Source organism: Sturnira hondurensis, unplaced genomic scaffold, assembly GCF_014824575.4.
Source record: "Sturnira hondurensis isolate 20B ecotype Veracruz unplaced genomic scaffold, ASM1482457v3 Scaffold0005329, whole genome shotgun sequence".
In the NCBI taxonomy this organism is placed as follows: domain Eukaryota; kingdom Metazoa; phylum Chordata; class Mammalia; order Chiroptera; family Phyllostomidae; genus Sturnira; species Sturnira hondurensis.
In genome coordinates, this window is record NW_028077960.1 from 1,341,663 (window position 1) to 1,362,524 (window position 20,862).

The 20,862-nt window shown below is 54.9% G+C and overlaps 1 protein-coding gene and 1 non-coding gene across 2 annotated transcripts in view; both read right to left on the reverse strand.

The window, feature by feature from the left end:
- LINGO1 (leucine rich repeat and Ig domain containing 1) overlaps positions 1–20,862 on the reverse strand; it is a 182,089-nt gene that overhangs the window by 120,224 nt on the left and 41,003 nt on the right. The window lies entirely within an intron of this gene.
- Positions 5,302–5,424, reverse strand: LOC118987878 (small nucleolar RNA ACA64). Its single transcript, XR_005066678.1, has one exon. It is a non-coding gene; the product is annotated as a small nucleolar RNA ACA64 (small nucleolar RNA).

Below are 20,862 nucleotides of genomic sequence, written 5' to 3' on the forward strand. Positions count from 1 at the left end.
CAGAAGGGTATAGGCAGGGTCAGACTGCCCACGGAGCAAACCAGAGCTGAGCTTCTCAGCCATCCCCACCACCAGGGTCAGAATTCTGCCCTTCAACTCTCTGTGTGAACTTGAACAGGTCACTACACCCCTCTGGCCTCAATATGCTCATACACAGAATGGGGATAACAAAAGAATTGTCACTTACCCACACATGGCATATGACGTCAAATAATTGGCCACTAATTATTTGTATTATCTCAAGGCACCTCCCAGCCTGGACACCCCTCTTTCCTGACAGGCTAGGCAAGGGACTAGGCAGAGCCGTGAGAGGGGTGAGTAAGAGAACAGGCGCCAGCATGGCACCTCCAGGTGCTGGTACTGAAGGAGGCGGTAAAGAGCTGCCCACCACCCTAGTTGCCGAGAGGGCTTTCTGCTGAAGTGTGGAGAGGGCGTCAGCACGTAGTCACACTTGCACGTGCACGCACACCCTAGACGATGCATAACTAGTGCCCAAACAGCCACAGCCCAGCACTACAGCCCCACCCATTCCTGGTACCCTCTGCCACACCACCCCCAGCAGCCCAGGGGACACTTGCGGGTTCAATAGCAGCTCTGCCTCTTGGGTCAACCAACCTCCCCTGCATTGGCCTCTGTTCTTCATGTGGAAACAGGGCTCATAACATCCTTCTCCTGTATAAGGAACAAATGATTTACCTGTGTGAAGAGCCTGTACTAGTTCCCCGGCACATGAAACACGCCAGTTCCTTCTCCTTCTGCCCTCTGTCCCCTCCTTTCCCCGCCCAGTCCCAGCATCACCACTGCGGCCTCTCTGTGCCCCCGTAAAACAGCCATTGCACTTCCTCACAACTCAGAACTTTCAGTCTTCTGTGCCCACCTGCACCATGGTGGCTGAGAGCACCAGTCACCAAAGCGGAGGCAAGCTCTCTCCAACCTCAGTGCAGCAATGCCCATGGCAGCCCTCAGTCACTGCCCCCCAGGCAGCAGCAGAAGCTCCAGCTGCCTCCCTCACTACAACAACAGGCTAGAGTGCAGAGATCCAAAGCGCCAGCTAAGCCTCCCCTGCTCGCTGTCCACCCCACCCACAAGAGCACCCAGATACCCACCTGGCAACTCTCGACAGGGCCCTTGCCAGGCCATGTTCAAAGGCTTCCTGTGCATCGTCTCATCTCATCTCTACATCCCCATGAGGAAGCCACTGCTGGGCCCATTTTACAGATGAATNACCTGCACCATGGTGGCTGAGAGCACCAGTCACCAAAGCGGAGGCAAGCTCTCTCCAACCTCAGTGCAGCAATGCCCATGGCAGCCCTCAGTCACTGCCCCCCAGGCAGCAGCAGAAGCTCCAGCTGCCTCCCTCACTATAACAACAGGCTAGAGTGCAGAGATCCAAAGCGCCAGCTAAGCCTCCCCTGCTTGCTGTCCACCCCACCCACAAGAGCACCCAGATACCCACCTGGCAACTCTTGACAGGGCCCTTGCCAGGCCATGTTCAAAGGCTTCCTGTGCATCGTCTCATCTCATCTCTACATCCCCATGAGGAAGCCACTGCTGGGCCCATTTCACAGATGAATGGACTAAAACACAGATTAGATAGAACACTTTTCAAAGTGACACAGCACACAAGCAGAAATGGCACCGTGAAACCAGGCGATCTGGCTCAGAACCTGAGCTCTTCATTTTCCTGCTACAACCACCAGCACCTCAGAAATGCCCAGGTCCAGAGGTCTGCTGGGCAGTGAAGAGAGGGCCATGGGGTCTTCCTCCTCTGGAGGTCAATGGAGGTGAACACCAAAGTAACAGTGTCTAAAGCAGAGACACTGACCTTTACAGCGGAAATACGTCCCCAGGAATAGGAAGTTGTTTAGGGCACAGGCCTGACCTGCAGCCCAATTTGTGCCTGTTTTAAGTATGAGGGCAGTCTTAGCTTGGGTCAGCTTCTCAGACCCCAGGAAAGTCAGGCCAGTGAACTCCAGCAGTGATGATGGGGTGGGGTGGGTGTCTGGTGAACCCACCAACCCAGGTAAGCCTTCCCCCAGCCTCCTGGGCTGTGCTGGGTGGTGCCCTCCAATGGGGCAGAAAACTGGCAGAGGCTGACATGACCTATGGCCACCCAACTGTGTGCAGAGCCCTGGTGTGACCTGAAGCTCCTCATTCTGCCCTCAGTGATGCTGGTATTACAACCAGGCCCCCTAGATATTTGTGATGCCTCGCACCAAGTTCCCCAGCCCCCAACACACACAGACTCTGATCCAGCACAGGCTTCTTCTGTTCCAAAGATGACATCTTTGTCCCACAAGTCGTAAATCATTAGCCACGTCAGATGCTGCATGCAGGTGCACTGGATGACAGCCTTTCAGTCTGCTGGGGCCTCATGGATTTTAATTTGCCCCTTCCCAGCTCTGCCCAGAAACAGCATCCATGCTGCTAAATCCTGCATCTGTGGGCCCTGAGTTGTCCGCCAATCCTCCTGCCTCTTTCCAGGACCTCCTGGAGTACAGTGGACACCCCACACTTCTCAGCCCCGCAGGGTATGGGACAGCACCTGGGGGTTTTATTCACTGAACAAAAAGGGCCAGGGTCCTACTCGGTCAACCAGAGGATGGTACCAAGCTGGGGAGGGCAACTAAGGACAGTTACTGTGGAGTAGCTTCTGTAAGGGATACACTCTGAGCCGTCAGTGTGCAGGGAGGAAGAGAGGGAAATGAGTCACGTCCAGAAGGATACATGTGTCCCGAAGAGGGAACCTGGCAGACTGGCCCAGTGGCTCCCTCTTGCAGCCCCGAGGCCTGGTCCAGACAGGCGTCCCCACTGACTCGAGGCAGCCTCCAGCTCCCACTCCACATGCTATGGCTTCTTGGGGGGCAAACCCCAGCTCCTGGGGGCCTGGCTAGAGGACATGGTGACCACAGGCATGGTCTCCAACTCTGTCCCTCTCCGTGGGTGGCCCCAAACTGGGAAGCAGTGTGCAGTATAATGGGGAGTGACAGGTAGGCTGTGGAACCTGGAGAGGGGAACGGAGCTGAATCGTGTCTCAGCCACCAGCATCCACCCCTACTGCTAGGAAGGAAACAAACTGCTCCCTTTCATTGGTGGTTGTTGTTAAAATTAATGAGCTAGTTAACCTGTAATAAAAGGTTTTTTTGTACACTTAAGAAATGACCAACCACAGCAGGTTAATAATTACTAACACTCTTCCTCTAGGCAGTCTGCCTGGATTGGGTCTACTGGGCATAGTTTCTCCTGGCTAGAATGGCGGGCAGGCTGTGCTGGCCCGTGCAGGGGTCATCCAAGCTGATGAAGACGGTGTCTCTCTGCTCCTGAGAGTCCTGCAGACATTTCCCAGTAACCAGTCCTACCCCATGCCCGGCCCTGGGCTCTGCAGACACATGCAGATCTCAGTCCATGCTGCAAAACAACTTATGTGTGTTTTAACATTCACTGAGCACCAGCTGTGTGCACCACGGTCCACACTAGGCTTTCCCCACATGACCCAACAGCCTGAAGGATGCCCTCTAAGGAGCCCCTTTTACAGAGGAGGAGATGCAGAGGATTGGGTTGCACAGACAAGGGAAAGACAGAACTCCAGCTCAGTCACTCCCTGACCTGCAATGTGAGGGTGGAGGGGGTAGCCCCGCCCTCACCTTCTCACCAGCTCCTGCTATGAAAGGCTTGTGGGGACTTCCATCGCCCCCATGTCACATCCCTGAGCTCACTCCTGTGCATGGTGCAAGCTGACTCAGCAAACACACTTGAGCCCCCTAACACCAAATTAAGGCCAGAAGCCCTCCCAGAAATCGCCCACTCAGCAAAGCTGCCTTGGAACTAAAGTCAGAGGAGACATAGGAAGCTGGGGGAATGCAAAAGCGTCTGCTCCTAAGACCTGCTGGTGCCTCTCCCTGCCAGCCCTATCAAACTGTGTTTTCTGACCCAGAAATCATGTCCCCCAAATGCTTACTCATCACAGTACACAACCAGGCCCCCGAGGAGGCTGGAGCCCACCACCCAAAGCACCTGTAGCCTCAACTATATCCCCACAGGCAGACCCATTTCACTAAGTGGCCCACAGCCATGCCCCCTGCTTAATGAGGGATCTTCCAGATTCCCAAGCCTCACTCCTGGCTGGTGCCTGGGACAGGCACCCCCAGGACCCTGACAGGCTGGGGCCCCCAGCACACTGAGCCTGTCACAGCCAGGAGCTGCCCTCCTCCTGTCCTCCAGAAAGCTGTCCCCAAACCTTCTCACCCCCTTGCACACCTACAACTCAACAGCATCCCCTACACACACACACACACACACACACACAGAGCATGGCTGGAAGAGAACAAAACCGGGGCCCAGGAGATAGAAGAGGAGAAGGGAGGCAAAGAGAACACTGAGCAGAGGAAAACTGCACCCCTGGAACCTGCCCTACACGTAGAGCCCCAGCACCCACCTCATCCATTGACCCAGACAGTGGGAAAGTAGTGAGATGATATATGGGGCCTGCAGGCCCATGGCCCACAGGACTCATCCTGCAGTCAACCCCACCCAAGCCTGTACCCACAGACCTGGACAGGGGTGCCAGACTCACCCCACAGTGTCAAGAATGAACTTTCTGCAAAACTGGGCAGAGGCCACAGGAGGGACAGGTACCCCGGAGGCTCCCACAGCAGGTCACAGCTCCATGGGGCCCCTGAAGGGCATGCACACCAGGGAGAGCAGCTGCCCCACCTGTCCACACCTGTGGGCTCTCTGGTCAGCGACATACAGCAATGAACCTTAGGTCCTCCCTCCCAGGACCAGATGTGGCGGCCCTCTCCTTCAGCTCTGACTGGGACCTTGACCTGAGTCATCTCGGCTTTTTCATGGGCTCTCCCCATAATCCTGGACCAGCCTTGGTCCTCACTGTGTCTTGATTTCCCACTAGTACCTGCAGATGCATCAGAGTCACCAGAGATCCTGTTGTAGGAGGTCCAGGTTGGGGTCTGAGAACCTAGTTTCCAATAGACTCGTAGGTGATGCTGATGCCGACATGAGGACCACACTTGGAAAACTGCTGGCCTAGATGTGTCCAGCCTGCAAAGTCCATAGCCCACCCTCAAGAAGGTCATAGGATAACCTGAGGAGATCACACACATATATATGCATGTATGTACATTTGACTCAAAGCAGCCATAGCACAAAATGTGGCTTCTAACCACTAAGGAGCTCTGACAGAGAGTGGGTTGTGGGCTGGTGCAAGCATGGAGGACTTCCGGGAGGAAGTAAAGACCTAAAATTACCATTTTTACTTATTGAACTCATTTTTTTTTCCACAACACATCTCAGGGCCTGGGTTTCACCTCCCCACAGCAAGTGGGCAGTAGGCTGAGGCCCTCAGTGACTCTGGGCACCAAATCTCACCCACAGTCATGGACAGAGCCACAGGTGTATTGAACTCATTATTATACAAGTAAAACATGAACGCTTTCTCTGATTAAGAGCTTCAAATAAGATGTGCTTACTATAGAGGGTGAATAGTCACTCCCTACATCTCCATCCTCACTGCCCCTTTGGTGTGAAACTTTCACTGTGTATGTGTACACGTGTAGCAAAGTACACACGTGTGTACATATAAACACAAATGAGGTCATACCCAAGGGAGTATAGCCTCTGTGCTGGAGTGTAACTGCATTCTTCACTTAGCAAGAGAATTTGGAGAACCTTCCCGGTCTGCACGCAAAGACGGCAACGGTCACTGCTTGTGCTCACTGAGCACCCACTCTGTGCCAGATACCATGCTGAGCGCTTTATGTCTTATTCCAATGAGTGTGCACTACCAGCTCTCAGCACAGCTGTTGTGGTCCATCCAATTTTGTAGATGAGGAAACCGAAGTGCAGAGGGGTGGTCAGTAACCCGCTCCAGAGCCCCAGACCAGGAGCGGCTGGGCCGTGGGACTCCAGGCCCGTGCACACAGCGACAGGCCACTCTGAGGGCTACGTTTAGGGGTCCCCAGTCTCTATTTCAAACATGGCTGAACTATCCCCCCTTGTTATGCCTATGTACAAGTATTTGTAAAGGGTGCACACATTTCGAATTTTGATACTGATTAGCAAATTGTCCTCCAACAGTGTCTGTGCAGACAGGTGCCTGGCAGCCCCCATTTCCCTACAGGAACACCTACTTAAGAACAATTTACTGAGCACACCAACTGTGTGCTCAGTAAATCCGTTTTGCAGATGTGGAACTGAGGCTGAGAAAGGTTAAGCTATTTGTCCAAGTTCACACAGCTGCAAAAAAGCAGGTCAATACGCCTCAATATGGTAGAGGGAGAGAGGGATGCAGGGACGGAGGGAGAAAAGAAGGCAGGGAGGGAAAGTCCCCCATCCCCCACGCCCTTCCTGCGCTCTCTCCAGTTGGGCTACCATTCCCACTGCTCCACTGTACTGCTTTTATCAAGGTTCCCAGAAACCCCTATTTTGCCAAACTCCGTGGCCATTCTCTGACATGCCCTTGTCTCTAGGCTCCTAGCAGTCTGCCCCCCCCCCAGTTGAACTTCCACGCCTCCTTCAAACATCCATGTCCCCAGGGCTCTCTGGGTTCTCTTTTCTGTCCTGTCTGCACAGTCCTTGGAAAGTCTCTCCTGGCCATGTGGCTTTAAATCCCAGCCAAGACCCCAGATTTCTCACCAGCCCAGGCTCGCTCCTGAGCACCAGCTGCATGTATCCAAGAGGCCCCTCATTTATTTCTACTTGTTCATCTAACAGACCTGTCCAAAACAGAACTCTTTATTTTGAGCCCCAAAATCACATCTCCCTTGGCCTTCACTCCTCTCCTGCACATCCCACATCTAAGCCATCAGCAAACTCTGACAGTTCTCCCCCACCCCTACCCCACACGCCCAGCACCCGCCTGCTCCCCTACAAGGCTTCTCCCTAGTCAGCGCTGACCTGGACCCTGCAACAGCAGCCCTGCTGCCTCACAGGCTCCCTGCTCCCTCTGGCTCCGAACTAAACCACAGCAGCCAGCTAGTGGGACAGTTCGGATCCTGCCACTGCCTTGCCATAAGCAAGGGGTTTCCATGGCAGGGAGAATCAAGTCCAGACTCTTCAAGCTTGCTCACTGGTCAGAAATCACCTTTACCCCCGACCCCCACATGCTGACCAGTCCCAGGGTCTCTGTCCTTCTGCTCCTTCTGCCTGCAATGCTCTTCCCCAACTTTTCTAATGGGAACTCCCTCCTCTGCCCTCGTCACCCCAGGTCAAAAGTCCTCATGCACCCTAATCTCCCTCATTTTTCATAGTATTTACCACCACATGACATTATCTTTCTTCTTTATCTCTGTCCTTCTTTCTTATGTGTCTCCTCATCATAACATAAACTCTACTAGGCAGGGAGGAATTGTGTCCAACTTGTCACCTCTGTGTCCACCTCTATATCGTGTACAGTGCTCAGCACATGGTAGATGCTCAGTAAATATTTGTTGAATGAGTGAATGCATGCATGAATAAACGTGTGAGTGAATGAATGAATGGATGGATGAATGAATGAATGGATGGATGAATGAATGAATGAAAATGCACAGACAAACTGGCAGAGCCAATTCTCTCTGGCTTCAAAGTGTTCCTGTTCCCGCCCTGGCTGGTGTAGCTCAGTGGATTGAGTGCGGGCCTGCAAACCACCCGATCACAGTTCGATTCCCAGTCAGGGCACATGCCTAGGTTGCAGGCCAGTTCCCGGTTCCCGGCAGGGGACGCATGAGAGGAAACCACACATTGATATTTCTCTCCCTCTCTCCTTCCCTTCCCCTCTAAAGATAAATAAATAAAATCTTTAAAAAAGAGTGCTCCTGTTCCCTACACAAACTGCCTCCCTTATGAAGAAGTGTCAGAGAGCCAGAGAGCAGGGCAGGACCCTCTGAGCACAGGCAGGGAGGTGGGCATAAGGCTGAGAAAAGGCCAGCGGGAGCACAGCCTGTACTTTGGATACAGCGGGGCACCAGGCCTCCTGGGAAACCAAGCCTAGCATCCCCGCCTCAGGGGGCTCTGGAGCTTTCAGACCTGCCAACCTGTCCCAATCAGGAAAGGGCCTTGGGGGCAGCTGGCAGCTGAGCGCACCTGGCAGGGGGCCAGGATGCCTGCTGACAGCTGGCCCTGCTGCCAGGCAGCCAAGCAATCACGTTAGCCACAAAAACTGGTCCAGGGAATTTTTTTCTTTGCCTCCCATTTTCTTTCTCTTACCCTCCCCCTTGGAGCTGCAAGACTGAGAAGATTGATCTTTGTCTGAAATGGAGGAGATGACTCGATATAATGAACGCCACTGTCCCTCTTGCTGTTTGGAGCTTTAAGAAAAAATTTAAAGGCTGGGGGCACACCAGCTTGTCCCTGGGGCTCTGAGGCCATAACCTCTCCCCTGGAAAACTCTACCCCGGCTCGTGCTCCTCCCTCTACTCCCCATTCGCCTCCTTCTCCCTTCTTTCTCCCTTGGGATGCCCTGATGGAACAAAGGTTAAAAATATCCCCTTTCTCTTGCAGATTTTAAAAATAATTCCACTGAGGTCAGGGCTGGATCTACCCACTGCCCTGCCTCCCATGGCCCCTGTGGCTCCCCCCACTCCCTAGAGTCACCAGCCGGCCCAGGGGACAAGATGGCTCAGTCCGCCTGCTCTCACAGCCTTTCTGAAGAGAGCAAGTGAGGCAGCCTGCCCACTGAGGCAGAACCATAGATGGCTTTTGCTCCAGCACACAGCTCTTAAACAGCAGTCACATGACACACACAAGGAGCACAGCTCAAACTGGGAGCACCTCACTGAAGGGCCATGCCTCCCCCTCACCCCTCACCCCTCTCCCCCAGGCTGGCAGCCCCTCCATCTGGTGCTCACAGATCCCAGTTTGCACTCATGCAAGCAACATTATGGAGCACCTACCCCTTTCCAGGAACCGGGCTGGGAGCTGAAGACACAGGGAACAACCAAACCCTTTTGGTGCCTACCTCGGTGGCATTAAAGCCTGGTTGGTATCAATGGTCCGACTTTGCAGGGAGACACACTGGAATGACAGTCAGGGGGCCCTGAAAGCATGGTCAGTGACAGCTCCCTAAGGAAATGTCCTTGGAACAGACATCAGGGAACAAGCAGGAGACCACCAGGCATAAGGTGTGGGTGAAAGGCCCCAGGCATTGTGGGAAGGTCTCCTCTCAGGATCATGCCACCCAACTGGGGGCCTCTTCCTGGTGCTTTCTGCTAGCAGAAGGAGGCCAGACCCCATGATCCCTTACCTGGCATTCAAGGCCATTCCTAACCTGGTCTCTGTCCCTAAGACTCCCTCACCCCTAGCCTCACCCTACAAGGTACAGCACAAATCTCATCTCATTGCTCTCTCTGGGCTTCCACACCACTGTGCTCCTCCCCACCCTACCACGGACCACATTGGCCTGCTGCTTTATGTTACAGGCCCCCTTCCCCACAGAGGCCATGCTGAGCAGTCTCTGTGTAGCTGGAGCCCCACATAGAACCAGGAGTGTGAGCCAAGGAGAAGAAAGCAACTGGAGACACCATCAGAAGGTTTAGACTCACGACTGAGGCATAAGGGTGGGCTTCCTGAAGAGGTGAGTCAGGACTTCGAGTAAATTAGAATTTGGAGAAGGAGTGGGGTGGGGGGTTCAGGGCAGCAGAGAATGAGGCTCAGGAAAGGCAAGAGGAGGTGGGCACCCAAAGACTGAGGCCTACCTAGACTGATCTCCAACCTGCAGCCCCCAAGAAGTTCAGTGGGAAAGAGAGAAACTGAGGCCCACAGAGAGCAACTCCCTTCACGAGGCTATGCAGTCAGGCAACAGTGGCAGGAGGGGTGTTATCCAAAGGTGGCCGCTGCCTCCCTCATGCCCTTGTGCAGTCATTGTCCACCAGCTCCCCCCTACACCCCCCAGCAGAGCACACAGACCAGAAATCGGGTAGCTACCACACCATGTGGTCAGGGGAGGTCCCCTGGCATGGGGATCCTGGAGGGGAGCCAGAGACACCTGAAGCGGTTCTCCAAGGAGAACGGTGCTGGGCTAGGAAACCCATTCAGACAGGGCAAGTCCTGGGCAAGGCCCAGAAGGGCCTCCCCATATTTGCTTCTGTGCCCCCCAGGGCTTCTGACCCAGCTGGGCTCCAGGGAACATGGGTCAGCCCACCCAAGCCTGAGCCTTGAAGGAACCAACCTCTTCCCCAAACACTGCACTGTCCTGAGGGATTGTGCTGGGAAATTCTGGAACCTACCCTGGCCAGTCTCAAATTTTTCGTCCTCCACTTTTGGGCCCTGGGGACCCACCCCATCCCAGCCCCTTGGGTTGAGGACACCGCAGAGGCTAAGGGCTCTTGCCTACAAAGGACTCCCTGGGGTCCTTAGCCCAGGCCCTAGCAGCCCTCACCCCCAACACGGGGCAAGGGTGGGCAGGCCCCAGGCCCAAAAGACTGCACTGTGGCAGCTGCTCTCCCCAGGATCCACCACTGCCAGGGCCTGATCTTGTGGTTCTTCAGGCAAGTGGCTTCCTGCCTCAGCTTCCTCAGTACAGCCCCCAGGCTGTGGATTCTGTGACATCATGGACAGTTGGAGATAAAAGACGCTCAGTGTAACCAGCCCTGCCCACTGCTGGGGGCTGAATCCCTGGTCCCCATACAGACCAGGGGAGCCTCATCCAGAACATCCCAACACGAGGCTGCTTAGGACCTCTGCTGAACCAGAGGAGAGGCACGGGAAGAACTCCAGGCTTGGAGGAGGGAAGAGAGTCTGCTAGGGGAGAGGGGCAGAGGGAGGCTTTGGCCAAACCCAGTGGGCAGTGCCTTGAATGTGAGGCAGAAGGGAAAATGCTGGGCACCACCCTCTGTGCACAGGGGCTCATGGACCAATCCAAGCACAGGAGAGGGGTCTTCAGCTAGTTACTGGCAAACCGAGGGGCTGGGCAGAAGGGCTGCTCCAGGGGAGCGGACCTTTCTGCTGAGCCCCCAAGCCCAGCCTAGGCTGGGCTAAAGAAGATGCCACGGGCCTGTGTGAAGCCACTGAAGGAGGGAGAAGACACCCACCTCCCAATCCCCACCCCAAACCTGGCCAGCCCAATCAGAGCTGCCCCAGCCTGTCATTGAACCTTCTCCCCAGCCCCCTGGGGGACAGCCACAGCAGATAAGACCTAACTGAGCCACCACCTGGGGTGGGGAGGGCTGTGGGGGGGTGGGAGTTCACCTACCCTCCCCAGTAGCTCTCTGAAAGGGCATTGGTGTCCCCTGTACAGACTGGAACCCAAACCTTGGAAGAAGCCACAGAGAGCACTGCTCTGGCCTAACTGTGACAAAGCCAGTGATCTGCAAAATCACAACTTTCATTCAGCCCATCAGAGCTGAGGCCGGGAGGCCCCCACCAGGAGAGCCACATTCCAGTGATGACAAGCTGCTTGAAGGTGAGCAGAGAGGTGAGCAGACACAGGGTTGGTTTGCTTCTCTCAGAGACTAGAGGGAAGGGTGAGGCCAACCTGCAGGTGTAAGAAATCTGGGGCTGAGTGTGGGCCACGTGACAATTGAGATTCTGAAAGGCCCAGACGCAGGGTCTGTCCTCCCACCAGCTCATTTCCACAGGCCACAAGTGTGGGTAGTAATGCACAGGCAAAACACCCTGCCCACCACTCAGGCAGGTAGAGAGATTCGCCATTGACTAAAAGGGCAGGGAGGGATGGGGGCAAGCTCTAACTAAATAACAACCCCATCCTCCTGTCCTCCCTGCCAGCCTACCCTGCTGGGGGTCCTTGCTGAGGGATTTGGACAACCCCCTTCTTCTCTCTGGCCCCTTCCCTCTGTAAGTCAGGTCCATCTCCAGCACACCTTCATGCGGGGACAGTAGGGAATGGCAAGGGGATCTTTGGGCAGCCCAGGGGCAGACAGCGCCAAGGGCCACAACTTCCTCTGTGAAAGGAGGAGCCGAGGGGCTGAGAGGGCGCAGATTGCCAGGGGTGGGGCACAGAGCCCAGGGTTGCTGGCCTCAGGCTTGTGCCCGCGCCCTTCCCCTTCCTGAGGATCTGCCATCTAATGGGGGTTGGCAGGGTTTGTCCCGTTCCCTCTGAACATGGAGCCCACTCTGGGCACAGAGTAGGGCTGATTTGTTATCTCTTTCCTCTAAGACCTTTAGACAGTCAGGTCATAGTTCAATATTCAAACAGGTATAAAGAAATCAAGTTCGGAAGTTATTCTCATTGTAAAGAGCAAGCGGGAAGGGCAGAGGAATGGAGGGAGGCTGAAGATTTGCTGTGACTGGGGGCTGGGGGGTGGGTAAAGCAGAGCAAACGCCCCCAGGCTACAGACTGCTCCTGCGAGGAAGAGCGAGAAGGTAGGTAGGGGCTGGTAGATCACAGGAGCTCCTACAGGGGCTGCGGGGTGGCCGTCCCACCTTCATTTATCCGGCAGGCTATTCAACAAGTGTTTCTTTAGCACCCGGCGTGCCAGGCCTTGACTTTCCTCAGTGAGTGAGCTGGACAAAGTCCTACCAACAAAGGGGCTAGAGAGACAACACGTGGTGGGCAGAACCTGGTCCAGCACCTCCTCGGGGTAGCTGGGCATCAGGTTTCTCCGGCAGACACTCAAATGCCCCAAGGAGAGGAAAGAGCACAGCTTTGGAATTACACAGGCACTGGCCTAGCACCTGATCCTTCCTTCACTCCAAGTTGGGCAAGTCCCCTGGTCTCTGAGCCTCGGTAAGAGCAATAGCAGGTACCTTTTATTAAGCAGTCACGATGTACTCAGCATTGATCTAGAGCAGGAGTGTCAAACTCATTTTCACCGGGGGCCACATTAGCCTTATTAGACTTCGAAGGGCCAAACGTCATTTTAGGGCTGCATAAATGAAAATACTCCCTTAACAGCTAAGCGAGAGCTCGGCACTGCCACCAGGTAGAGACAAGGTGCTGGGCCGGATAAAACAAGGTGGAGGGCCATATGTTTGCCACCTGTGATCTAGACCTTTACATACATGTACGAACTCATTTAATCACTACAACAACACTATGAGGTAAATACTATCTGTATCCTTCTTTTCTTGGAGACAGAGAGGTTTAGTGCACTGCACAAGATCACGCAGCGAGTAACCGCTGCGGCCAGGGTTCCCAACAAGGCAGCCTGGCTCCAGAACCTGAGCCCTTCACCGTCACATGGTGGTCAAGCAGCTGTCCCCAGCATAGACATCCCACCGCAATCTAGAATCACCGCCACCACACCTGTCTGTGCTCGGTAAGCTCTCCGGAGGTGGCCAAGTCAAATGCCCTCTCTGTAGTGAAACTTGCCAATCCCTCTCAGGATTAAGGCTCCAAAGGACAAAGTGTCTTGTTCAAGGTCACTCAGCTGGTTGGGGAAAGAACCTGCCATATACTACACACCTCTAACGGGATGGATGTGGGGGTACTGTGTGCATGGAGACCAATGGGGGGGCACCATATGGTTCCTGAGCAACCTGAGAAGGACGTACATAGAGCCTCTGAGCCTGAAAGAACAGGACTATATGAACCGGGGACAGGACCCATCACTTGGTCAGCAAGCACTGCTCATACATAAGAAATGTGGGCGTGAATGAGGCGCCTCCTCCACTTGGCTCTGTGGTCTCACATCCCTCCCCCAACCCCAGTACTGAAAGGATCTTCTCTTCTCTCTGCCTGTCCAATTCCTGACAAGCTGTTTTTTTCAGGTCCAGAACCAGTACTGCTATCTCCTCCAAGGAGCCAGCCCCTACTGCCCAGCGCCCCTCAGAGTACTCTGAACCTACAGTCTGGTTCAGGACCGACTGAGGACTGGAAGGCAGAGCTGCCCCGTGCCACATGGATAAAGGACAGTCAGGTGCATGAGTGTGGCTGGCGAAGGGGAGCCCTGCCTGGAGGATAACGAGGCACCCTACCCTGCAGGAGGCTCAGGCAGAAGGCTCAGGCAAGAGCCTGGTGTGTCTGCTGGCAACGAACCTAACAATGGATAACACCACTCAGAAATAAGTAAATCCTGAGGCCCATGGGGCAGGTAAACTTGGCGGGGGCGGTGGGGAGGGGGCGCTGGTCCATCTTAGAGATGCTTAATGAACGTGCCGGCTGCCACGATGACAGCACACACCTGCCCCCCAACCCCTCTCCAGCTCCCTGTGCTCTGGGTCCAACACATCCCCCTCAGGTTCAGCCCCTCACCCAACCTTTCTTAGGGTCAGGGAGGGAGGATGCAGAGGTCCGGAGGTTGGCTCTTCCAAAACAAAACTCCTATTGCCCAGATGGGGAAACTGAGGCCCAGCCAGAGCAGGGCTTACCCAAGCACACAGAGGGAGCCAACTGTAAAACCTGGAACCCAGGCCTCTAGTCTCTGCCCAAGCGGCCTCTCCCTCAGGCTGCACACTCTCCAGGGGCCTCTCCAACCCTCCCTACCTTCAAGCTCTGCTGAGTCCTAGTCCCAACCCTAGATCCTTCTGTCCCTCCGTACCCCCTCCTTTACCCCTGACAGCATGGCCGTGCCACGGTGGGCACCACGAGCTCAGGGGCACTTCTAGTGGGACATGACGAGTCAGAGTGGGAATACAGACAGGTCCTGGGGTCTGCATTAGTGACCAGGTAAGACCCATCCCTGGATGCTCGTCCCAAGAACTGGACCCCCGAGTTCCCTCCTTCTGGTTGATTGCTCCCCGTGCATGCCTCTTAATTATTCTCTGTCCAGTGACCCCTCGCTTCCTGAAAGGGTGGCCCTGCCGGGATCAGAACTCCTGCCGATTTTCCAGGCCTGGCTTTTACCAAGCTGATGAGTGAGCACACTCAAAACAAACCCCTCCATCAAATTAATGAGATGCTGGCCTGCCTGTGAACAGAGCACAGGGAGCCTTGGTGGAGCGGGGTGGGAGAAGGGTCAGGGAACGAGGCTGCACACAGCACGGGAGCCAGGCAAGCCCCGCCCCAGCCATCATACCAGACACGTCACCACTAAAGGGAAACATTGATCCTTTGGGGTTCAGCGGTATTAAAGTCTCTTAATAAAGTAAAAATATCCTCAGAGAGAAATCTACCTCCAGTCATTACCCACTTGCACACGCCAGCAGAGAAAATGAGGGAGAGGGCAGGAATAGACAACACTGAGCACCTACTATGTGCCAGATGTTACTAGCGACCTCTGAGGCTCAGGGGCCAAGTGGCTGGCCGGCGATCACTCAGGCAATGGGATGCAGAGACAGGATTTGAACCCAAGTACAGCTGGGCCCAGAGCCAAGCTCTCTCCTTCTACACAGCCAATTAGGGGCTGCAGCTGATTCCGTGAGCCTCGCCCTGGCAGGATGAGAGGCTGGCCACTACCATCAGCCCTGCAAGGTCTCAGGGCAGAGGTTTCCTAGGCCTTGGGGATATGAAAATCAGGACTCAGAAACCCTCCTCAGACCAGGCACTCTGAGCTTTCCTAATGAGTCAGGACTTTGACACAACCCCACCCTCTGGATATACCCCTATCCCTTTGGAATCAGATGCCCCAAATTCTAATCACGTCTCCCAACCACTCTGGGTCTCAGTTTCCCCATATGTCAAATGGTGAGAGTAACATCCCCCTTGCAACATCACTGCAGAAGTGATGAGAGAAGGTCTGGAAGAAATCCAGCAGAGCCCTGCTCAGGAGCAGCCCTCAGGGCAGCCCCCTCTGCCTCCGGGGGCAGCCACCCACCTTGACTGCCTGCAGAGGGCCAAAGCCCTCCTGTGGCTTTGGCCATGGAGGAGGGCTCAGGCCCAGCAAGCAGAACTAGGAGAGCGCAGAAGCAGTGGGTGGAGAAAGGCCATGCTCCAGGACATGGCCCCCGAGGGTGCTGGAGCAAGGTCTGGCCACAGTGTGACCTGCCTGCCCACTCTAGCGCTACTCTGAGGCTCCTGCATTCGGCCTGACCACGGGAAGCACCGCCAGAAAACAGACACAATGCCACCCCTTGGGCAGGGCCCCAGAGAGCACCATTCCACAGCCAGCTCTCTTCCTCATTACTCTCACTCGGTCTTCCACACTCTGGCCTCAAGGCCCAGATGAGAAAACAGAAGCGTCGCTGGCTTGCCCAGAGTCCTCACAGCACAGTGGAGTCTGGAGCAGAACTCTAACTCCTGACCCTGCGCCTCCAAAGCTACCATTTATGTTGTACCTATGCATAATGGTTCCTCTTCATCCCTCCTGCAATTGCTGCAGAGGTCTCCTCGTTGCTGCCCTGGAACCCTCCAGGACCCTTCACCCCCAGGGTCCTGCTACAAGACTGCCCTGAACCCACCACACACCCAGGTCCCCTGCCATCACCAACAAGTCATCTGAAAAAAAGGGGCAGGACTCCAGCCACTTATTGGCTACTGACTTAGTCAATCACATTCTCTCTGCCAATGAGTGGAGAGCTGTTTGGGCGCATCCAGACGTAGCCAGCTTGGGGGCCGTAGGGGAGGAATGTGCATTTAGTAAGCACCAGCTATGGACAGGCCCACTCTCTCTTATAATCTAATCCTCCCCAAAACCCTGGGAGGCTTTTATTGTGTCCACTTCACAAACAGAGAAAGAGAGCCTCTCAGAGGTTAAGACACTGGCTTAGCTTGCATTTGAACCTGTGTCTGCCTGACTCTGAGGCTGAGCTGCCTCCAGGCACTGAGTAACCCACCAACAGATGAACTGTCCTGGAAACAGAGCTGGGGCCATTTCCCCGATCCCCTTGGGACAGCCCTGCCAATGATGCCTCCCTCGCCGCTCGTGAGGTCAGCAGTTGGCTTAGGCCGACCCAGGGGTGGGAGGTGGCTTGTGCTTCCTGTGGCTCTATCTCCCCCTCCGCTCTCTCCACTCTCACTAGCAAATGAGCGAGGAGAGTAGAATTACAGTTTGGGCTACTCGAGAGAGAGAATTAGCAGGATTAAATATAAATAGCTATTAAAAGTGCCTTATAATTAAATTCATTTTCCACTTATTTGTTTTACATATACACAGCCGCCCACACGTGCACACACGTGCACGTGTTCCCATCCTCAGCTCCACACAGAGTGGGTGGCAGGGCCCCAGCTGCTAACCCGCCTCCTCCCCGCTGTCACCTCTTGCTTGGAGTCCCAGTGCCCACCCCTCTCCCAGCTCTCCCCTGAGTCACCAGCCCTGCTTCCAGTCTGCACCCAGCCCTTCCCAGAAGAACAGAACCTGCTGCGGCTGCTGCGGCTGCGGCGGCTGCGGCTGCGGCTGCTGTTCCCACGTGCTGAGCCTAAGGCACTTGACACCATCACCTCCTTTATGCCATCCAGAGAATATTTTTTTCAATAAATATTTGTTCAGTGCCAAGTACTTCACATGCATGGTCTTTCAATCCGTTCGATGACGCTCATTTCTCCATTACACAAGTATCGGTTGAACACCTGCTACTTGCCAGGGCTGGGTAAATGTTAGCAATTCTTCAGCCAATGTGCCTTGAGCCTCTCCCCTTGCGGAACCCAGTCCAGGAAAAAAAAAAAAAGGCCAGACCCAGAGATTGGGCCAGGTGGTCCCACTCGTCAGGCCAAGAGGAGATCAGGTGGGAGAGGGATACGTGGAAGATGTGAGTCAGGGAAAGTCTTCGAGCTTCTCAAAGGCCCGAGCACAGCCTACCACCTCCCTGTATGTAGGGGAAGAGGCCGGTGCAGAGTGGCCACGGCGTTCATGATGGTCAGCCCGCACTGACCTGGGCTGGTGTGCACTGGGCTTGCTGCGTCCATGAGACGCCCCTTCTCCCCTCGGGCCTCAACATCCTTCTCTGTAAAACAGGTTAAGATATACTTAACCCTGTCTACATATAGCACAGGAGTGAGTGCGTGCAGAGGATTTTGAAGTGTGCCTGCGCATGGCAAATGTTCAGTGAGAGTCCGCTGCTTCAGGGTCACCATTAATGGTGCGACTGCAGCTGCTGCCACCATCCGCCTCACCTGCAGATCAGGAGTCACGGACATGAAGGAACTTGGAAGAAGCCTCAGAGTAATGGGAAGAATGATAAGACCTGTGATCATGGGGTTGGGGATGCCTGGGAGGAGCACAGTGAAAGTCTATGTGGGGCGACATAGGGAAGGAATAGCTGCAGCTGGTCCCTGGAGGAGGGGGCAGAGCTGTGGCCTCTCCACCCCAGATCCCTCTCCTCTGCTCACTTGGCCTGACCTTCAGCCCTCTCCCATGGGGCCTTAGGAAGACCCCAGCCCCAGGTCCTGGACCATAAGAGAAGGGGCCCCAAACTTTAGCCTTTGACTCCAGCCATTCAACTGGCCCCACGGCCTCTGGAACCCTGAGAGAAGCGGGACAAGAAAACTCCATCCTTCTAAAGGGTCACAGGGCTAGGAGGTAGGGTACAGGTACCCAAGACGAGCAAGGTCTGAGACAACAACAAGGTGACGGCATGACCCCAAGTGGTTCACCTCAAGGCCACCAACATTTGTTAAGTCCCCGTTGGGCAAAAAGCACTCTGCTCCGTTGTCACTCAAACTGAACAGCTGCTCTCTCACACACCAGAGGTGACTATGCCTCGTTCTTCCCGGGGTGAAAGGGAAGCAGAGAGGTCAGCAGAAACTTGCCCAAAGTCACAAGATCTGCAAGTGGCAGAGCTGGGGAAAGAACCCAAACCTGTCTTATCCAAGGCCCTTCCCTGCCCCATGCTTCCCCTGAGCCACGAAGGCTCTGCTGCAGGACGCAGGGCCACGGACACTGTTCCTGGAAGGGTTCTTCCAGAGACCCTGCCTGCCCAGACTCCCACTGCAGCCTCCAAGGCGAGCTGCCCACCTCACTGGCTCCCTGCAGAGCTCCCACACTCAGCCAGCCCTGGGAGCCCATCAGGAAAGTTTTTTGTCCTCAAGGTTGGCAGCTAATTAGCAGAGACTCCCTCCTTTCCTCAGCAAGGACATGACTTCATTATCTGAAGCCAAAAAGATCCCCGTGGTATTCGGCACCAGCTCAGGCAGCTGCCAAAAGCAGTGCAAATCGGTGGGCAGCAAGAGGCCTGCCCTGGCCCAGCTCCCCACAGGGCTTTAGGGGTCTGTCCCATCTCGATGACAAATGCAGGGGAGAGAAAGGAGCCATGCTGCATGGCACAAAAGATCCAGAGACAACCCACACCTATTGTCAATTCCACAGGAAATCAGCCAGCCCCAGGCGAAGGAGGGAGGGCAGGAGAGCCGGGGAGTGGGAGCCTGTAGCAGGCCAGACTGCAGCACTGCAGAGCTGAGTGGAAACCCTGCCCTGTCCAAGGTGACAGCAACCTTCCCGTGTGACCTTCCCAGAGTCCGGCCCCTACCTTACCAGGTAACTGATGAGACCTCCCCAAACTCATCAGCTACCCTACACCCATCGGATGGGCTTCTTGCCACCGCTCCACACACACGAATGGCCTCATGCCAGCCTCCTCCTCAGTGACCGTGCACTTTCCCCTCTCTTGCTGCCTTTCCTGGCTCCATGCCTCCTCTTTCAAGGGGCCTTCCTTACCGTTTCATCCTGCAGGGACCTGCTCTGCCTTGTGTCTCTGGAACCCTTCTCACAGGCCCCAGCAAACCAAGCACACACTTTTGTTGTGACCGCCATGCCAAGCTCTGTTGTGGAGAGAACAGAAATCTGCTGCCTCCATCACTCCTCCATCACTGAGCTTAATATAGAGACAGGCACACAGTAGGTGCATGGTAAGTGTTGACAGCATTAGAAAGTCCTTCTAAAAGCCTCCGTGTGAGGAACACCCAAGCCTGGGAAGACCAGGGTTATAGTTGGCTCTAAAGCTAAGTTTGTGTGTGCTCACTTGCATTCTCTTGGCCGTGGTGTCCCCATTTGACAACACAGGGCTTGAGTCAGAACGACCTCTGAGGCTGTGTTCAGCTAGGAGGAGACAGTGACCCAAGGGGGAGCTAGCTGCTGTTCATAGTGCTGAAGCTAGGAGTGACCTTCTCTGGGGCCAGTGGGCACAAAAAATGAACAAAGCTGTGGAGACAGAGGACTGGAGGCTGGGGCGGGGAAGGAAGGTGCAGCTGAGAAACAATTTGCTTGAATTGCTGGTTTGGGCACTGCTAGGGGCCACTGGGGTGGGGCCATGTGCTCAGGCTGGCAGAGAAGGCTCAGACTCAGTCACTGGGAACCGAAAGCCTGGCCAAGGGCCCAGAGCCACAGAGAACACAGTCTGCTGGAGATAGGAACTATGACCAAAGACACATAAAGTGTGCATACACACGCACACACGTGACCATGTTAATGTAAACAATGTGTGCCTGAGCCTCACAGGTATATTTCCCATCCCAGAGTGCCTCCCAGCTTTTGCCACGCGATTCACCACCTACCTGAGCAGTCACAGGAACCCTTTATGGACCCATTTCAAAGAGGAGCAAAATAAGGCTCAGTTCCTGGACCCTTCTCATTTACAGGGTGTGAGAGGCTACTGCCCAATCACCTCCTTTTCCCACCTGTGCCCCGTGGCTTCTTTCCATGAGAAGGCATTTGTTGTGGCAAAGCTGGTAACAAGCCCAGAGGAAAAAGGAGGAACAGGGAGGGAGGAGGAGAAAGAGGGGTGAAAGGGAAGAAAGAGAAGGGAGGAAAGGAGGGAAGAAAGATAGATTCCACAGCTATTGAGAAGCAGATCTTGGCAAGGCCCTGTCCTGGCCCAGCCACCATTCACTTCTGCATAATTTCTCCAGCAGAAACTCCATAATTATGGGTAATAATAATCACTCTGATTTGCATGTATTGAGCACCTCTCAGCCTGAGATCTCCAAGTGCTTTGCCAACATTAATTAATTCACTATGCACGCCCACCTCCCCGGGACAGGCCCACACAATGCTCTGCCCAGCACAGCACAGCTGTCTCCAGGGCACTTGAAGGGTGGCAGCCCCAACATGGGCACCTGTTGGGTGTCCTGGGAGAGAGGCTCTGAGGAGAAAGAGCCTG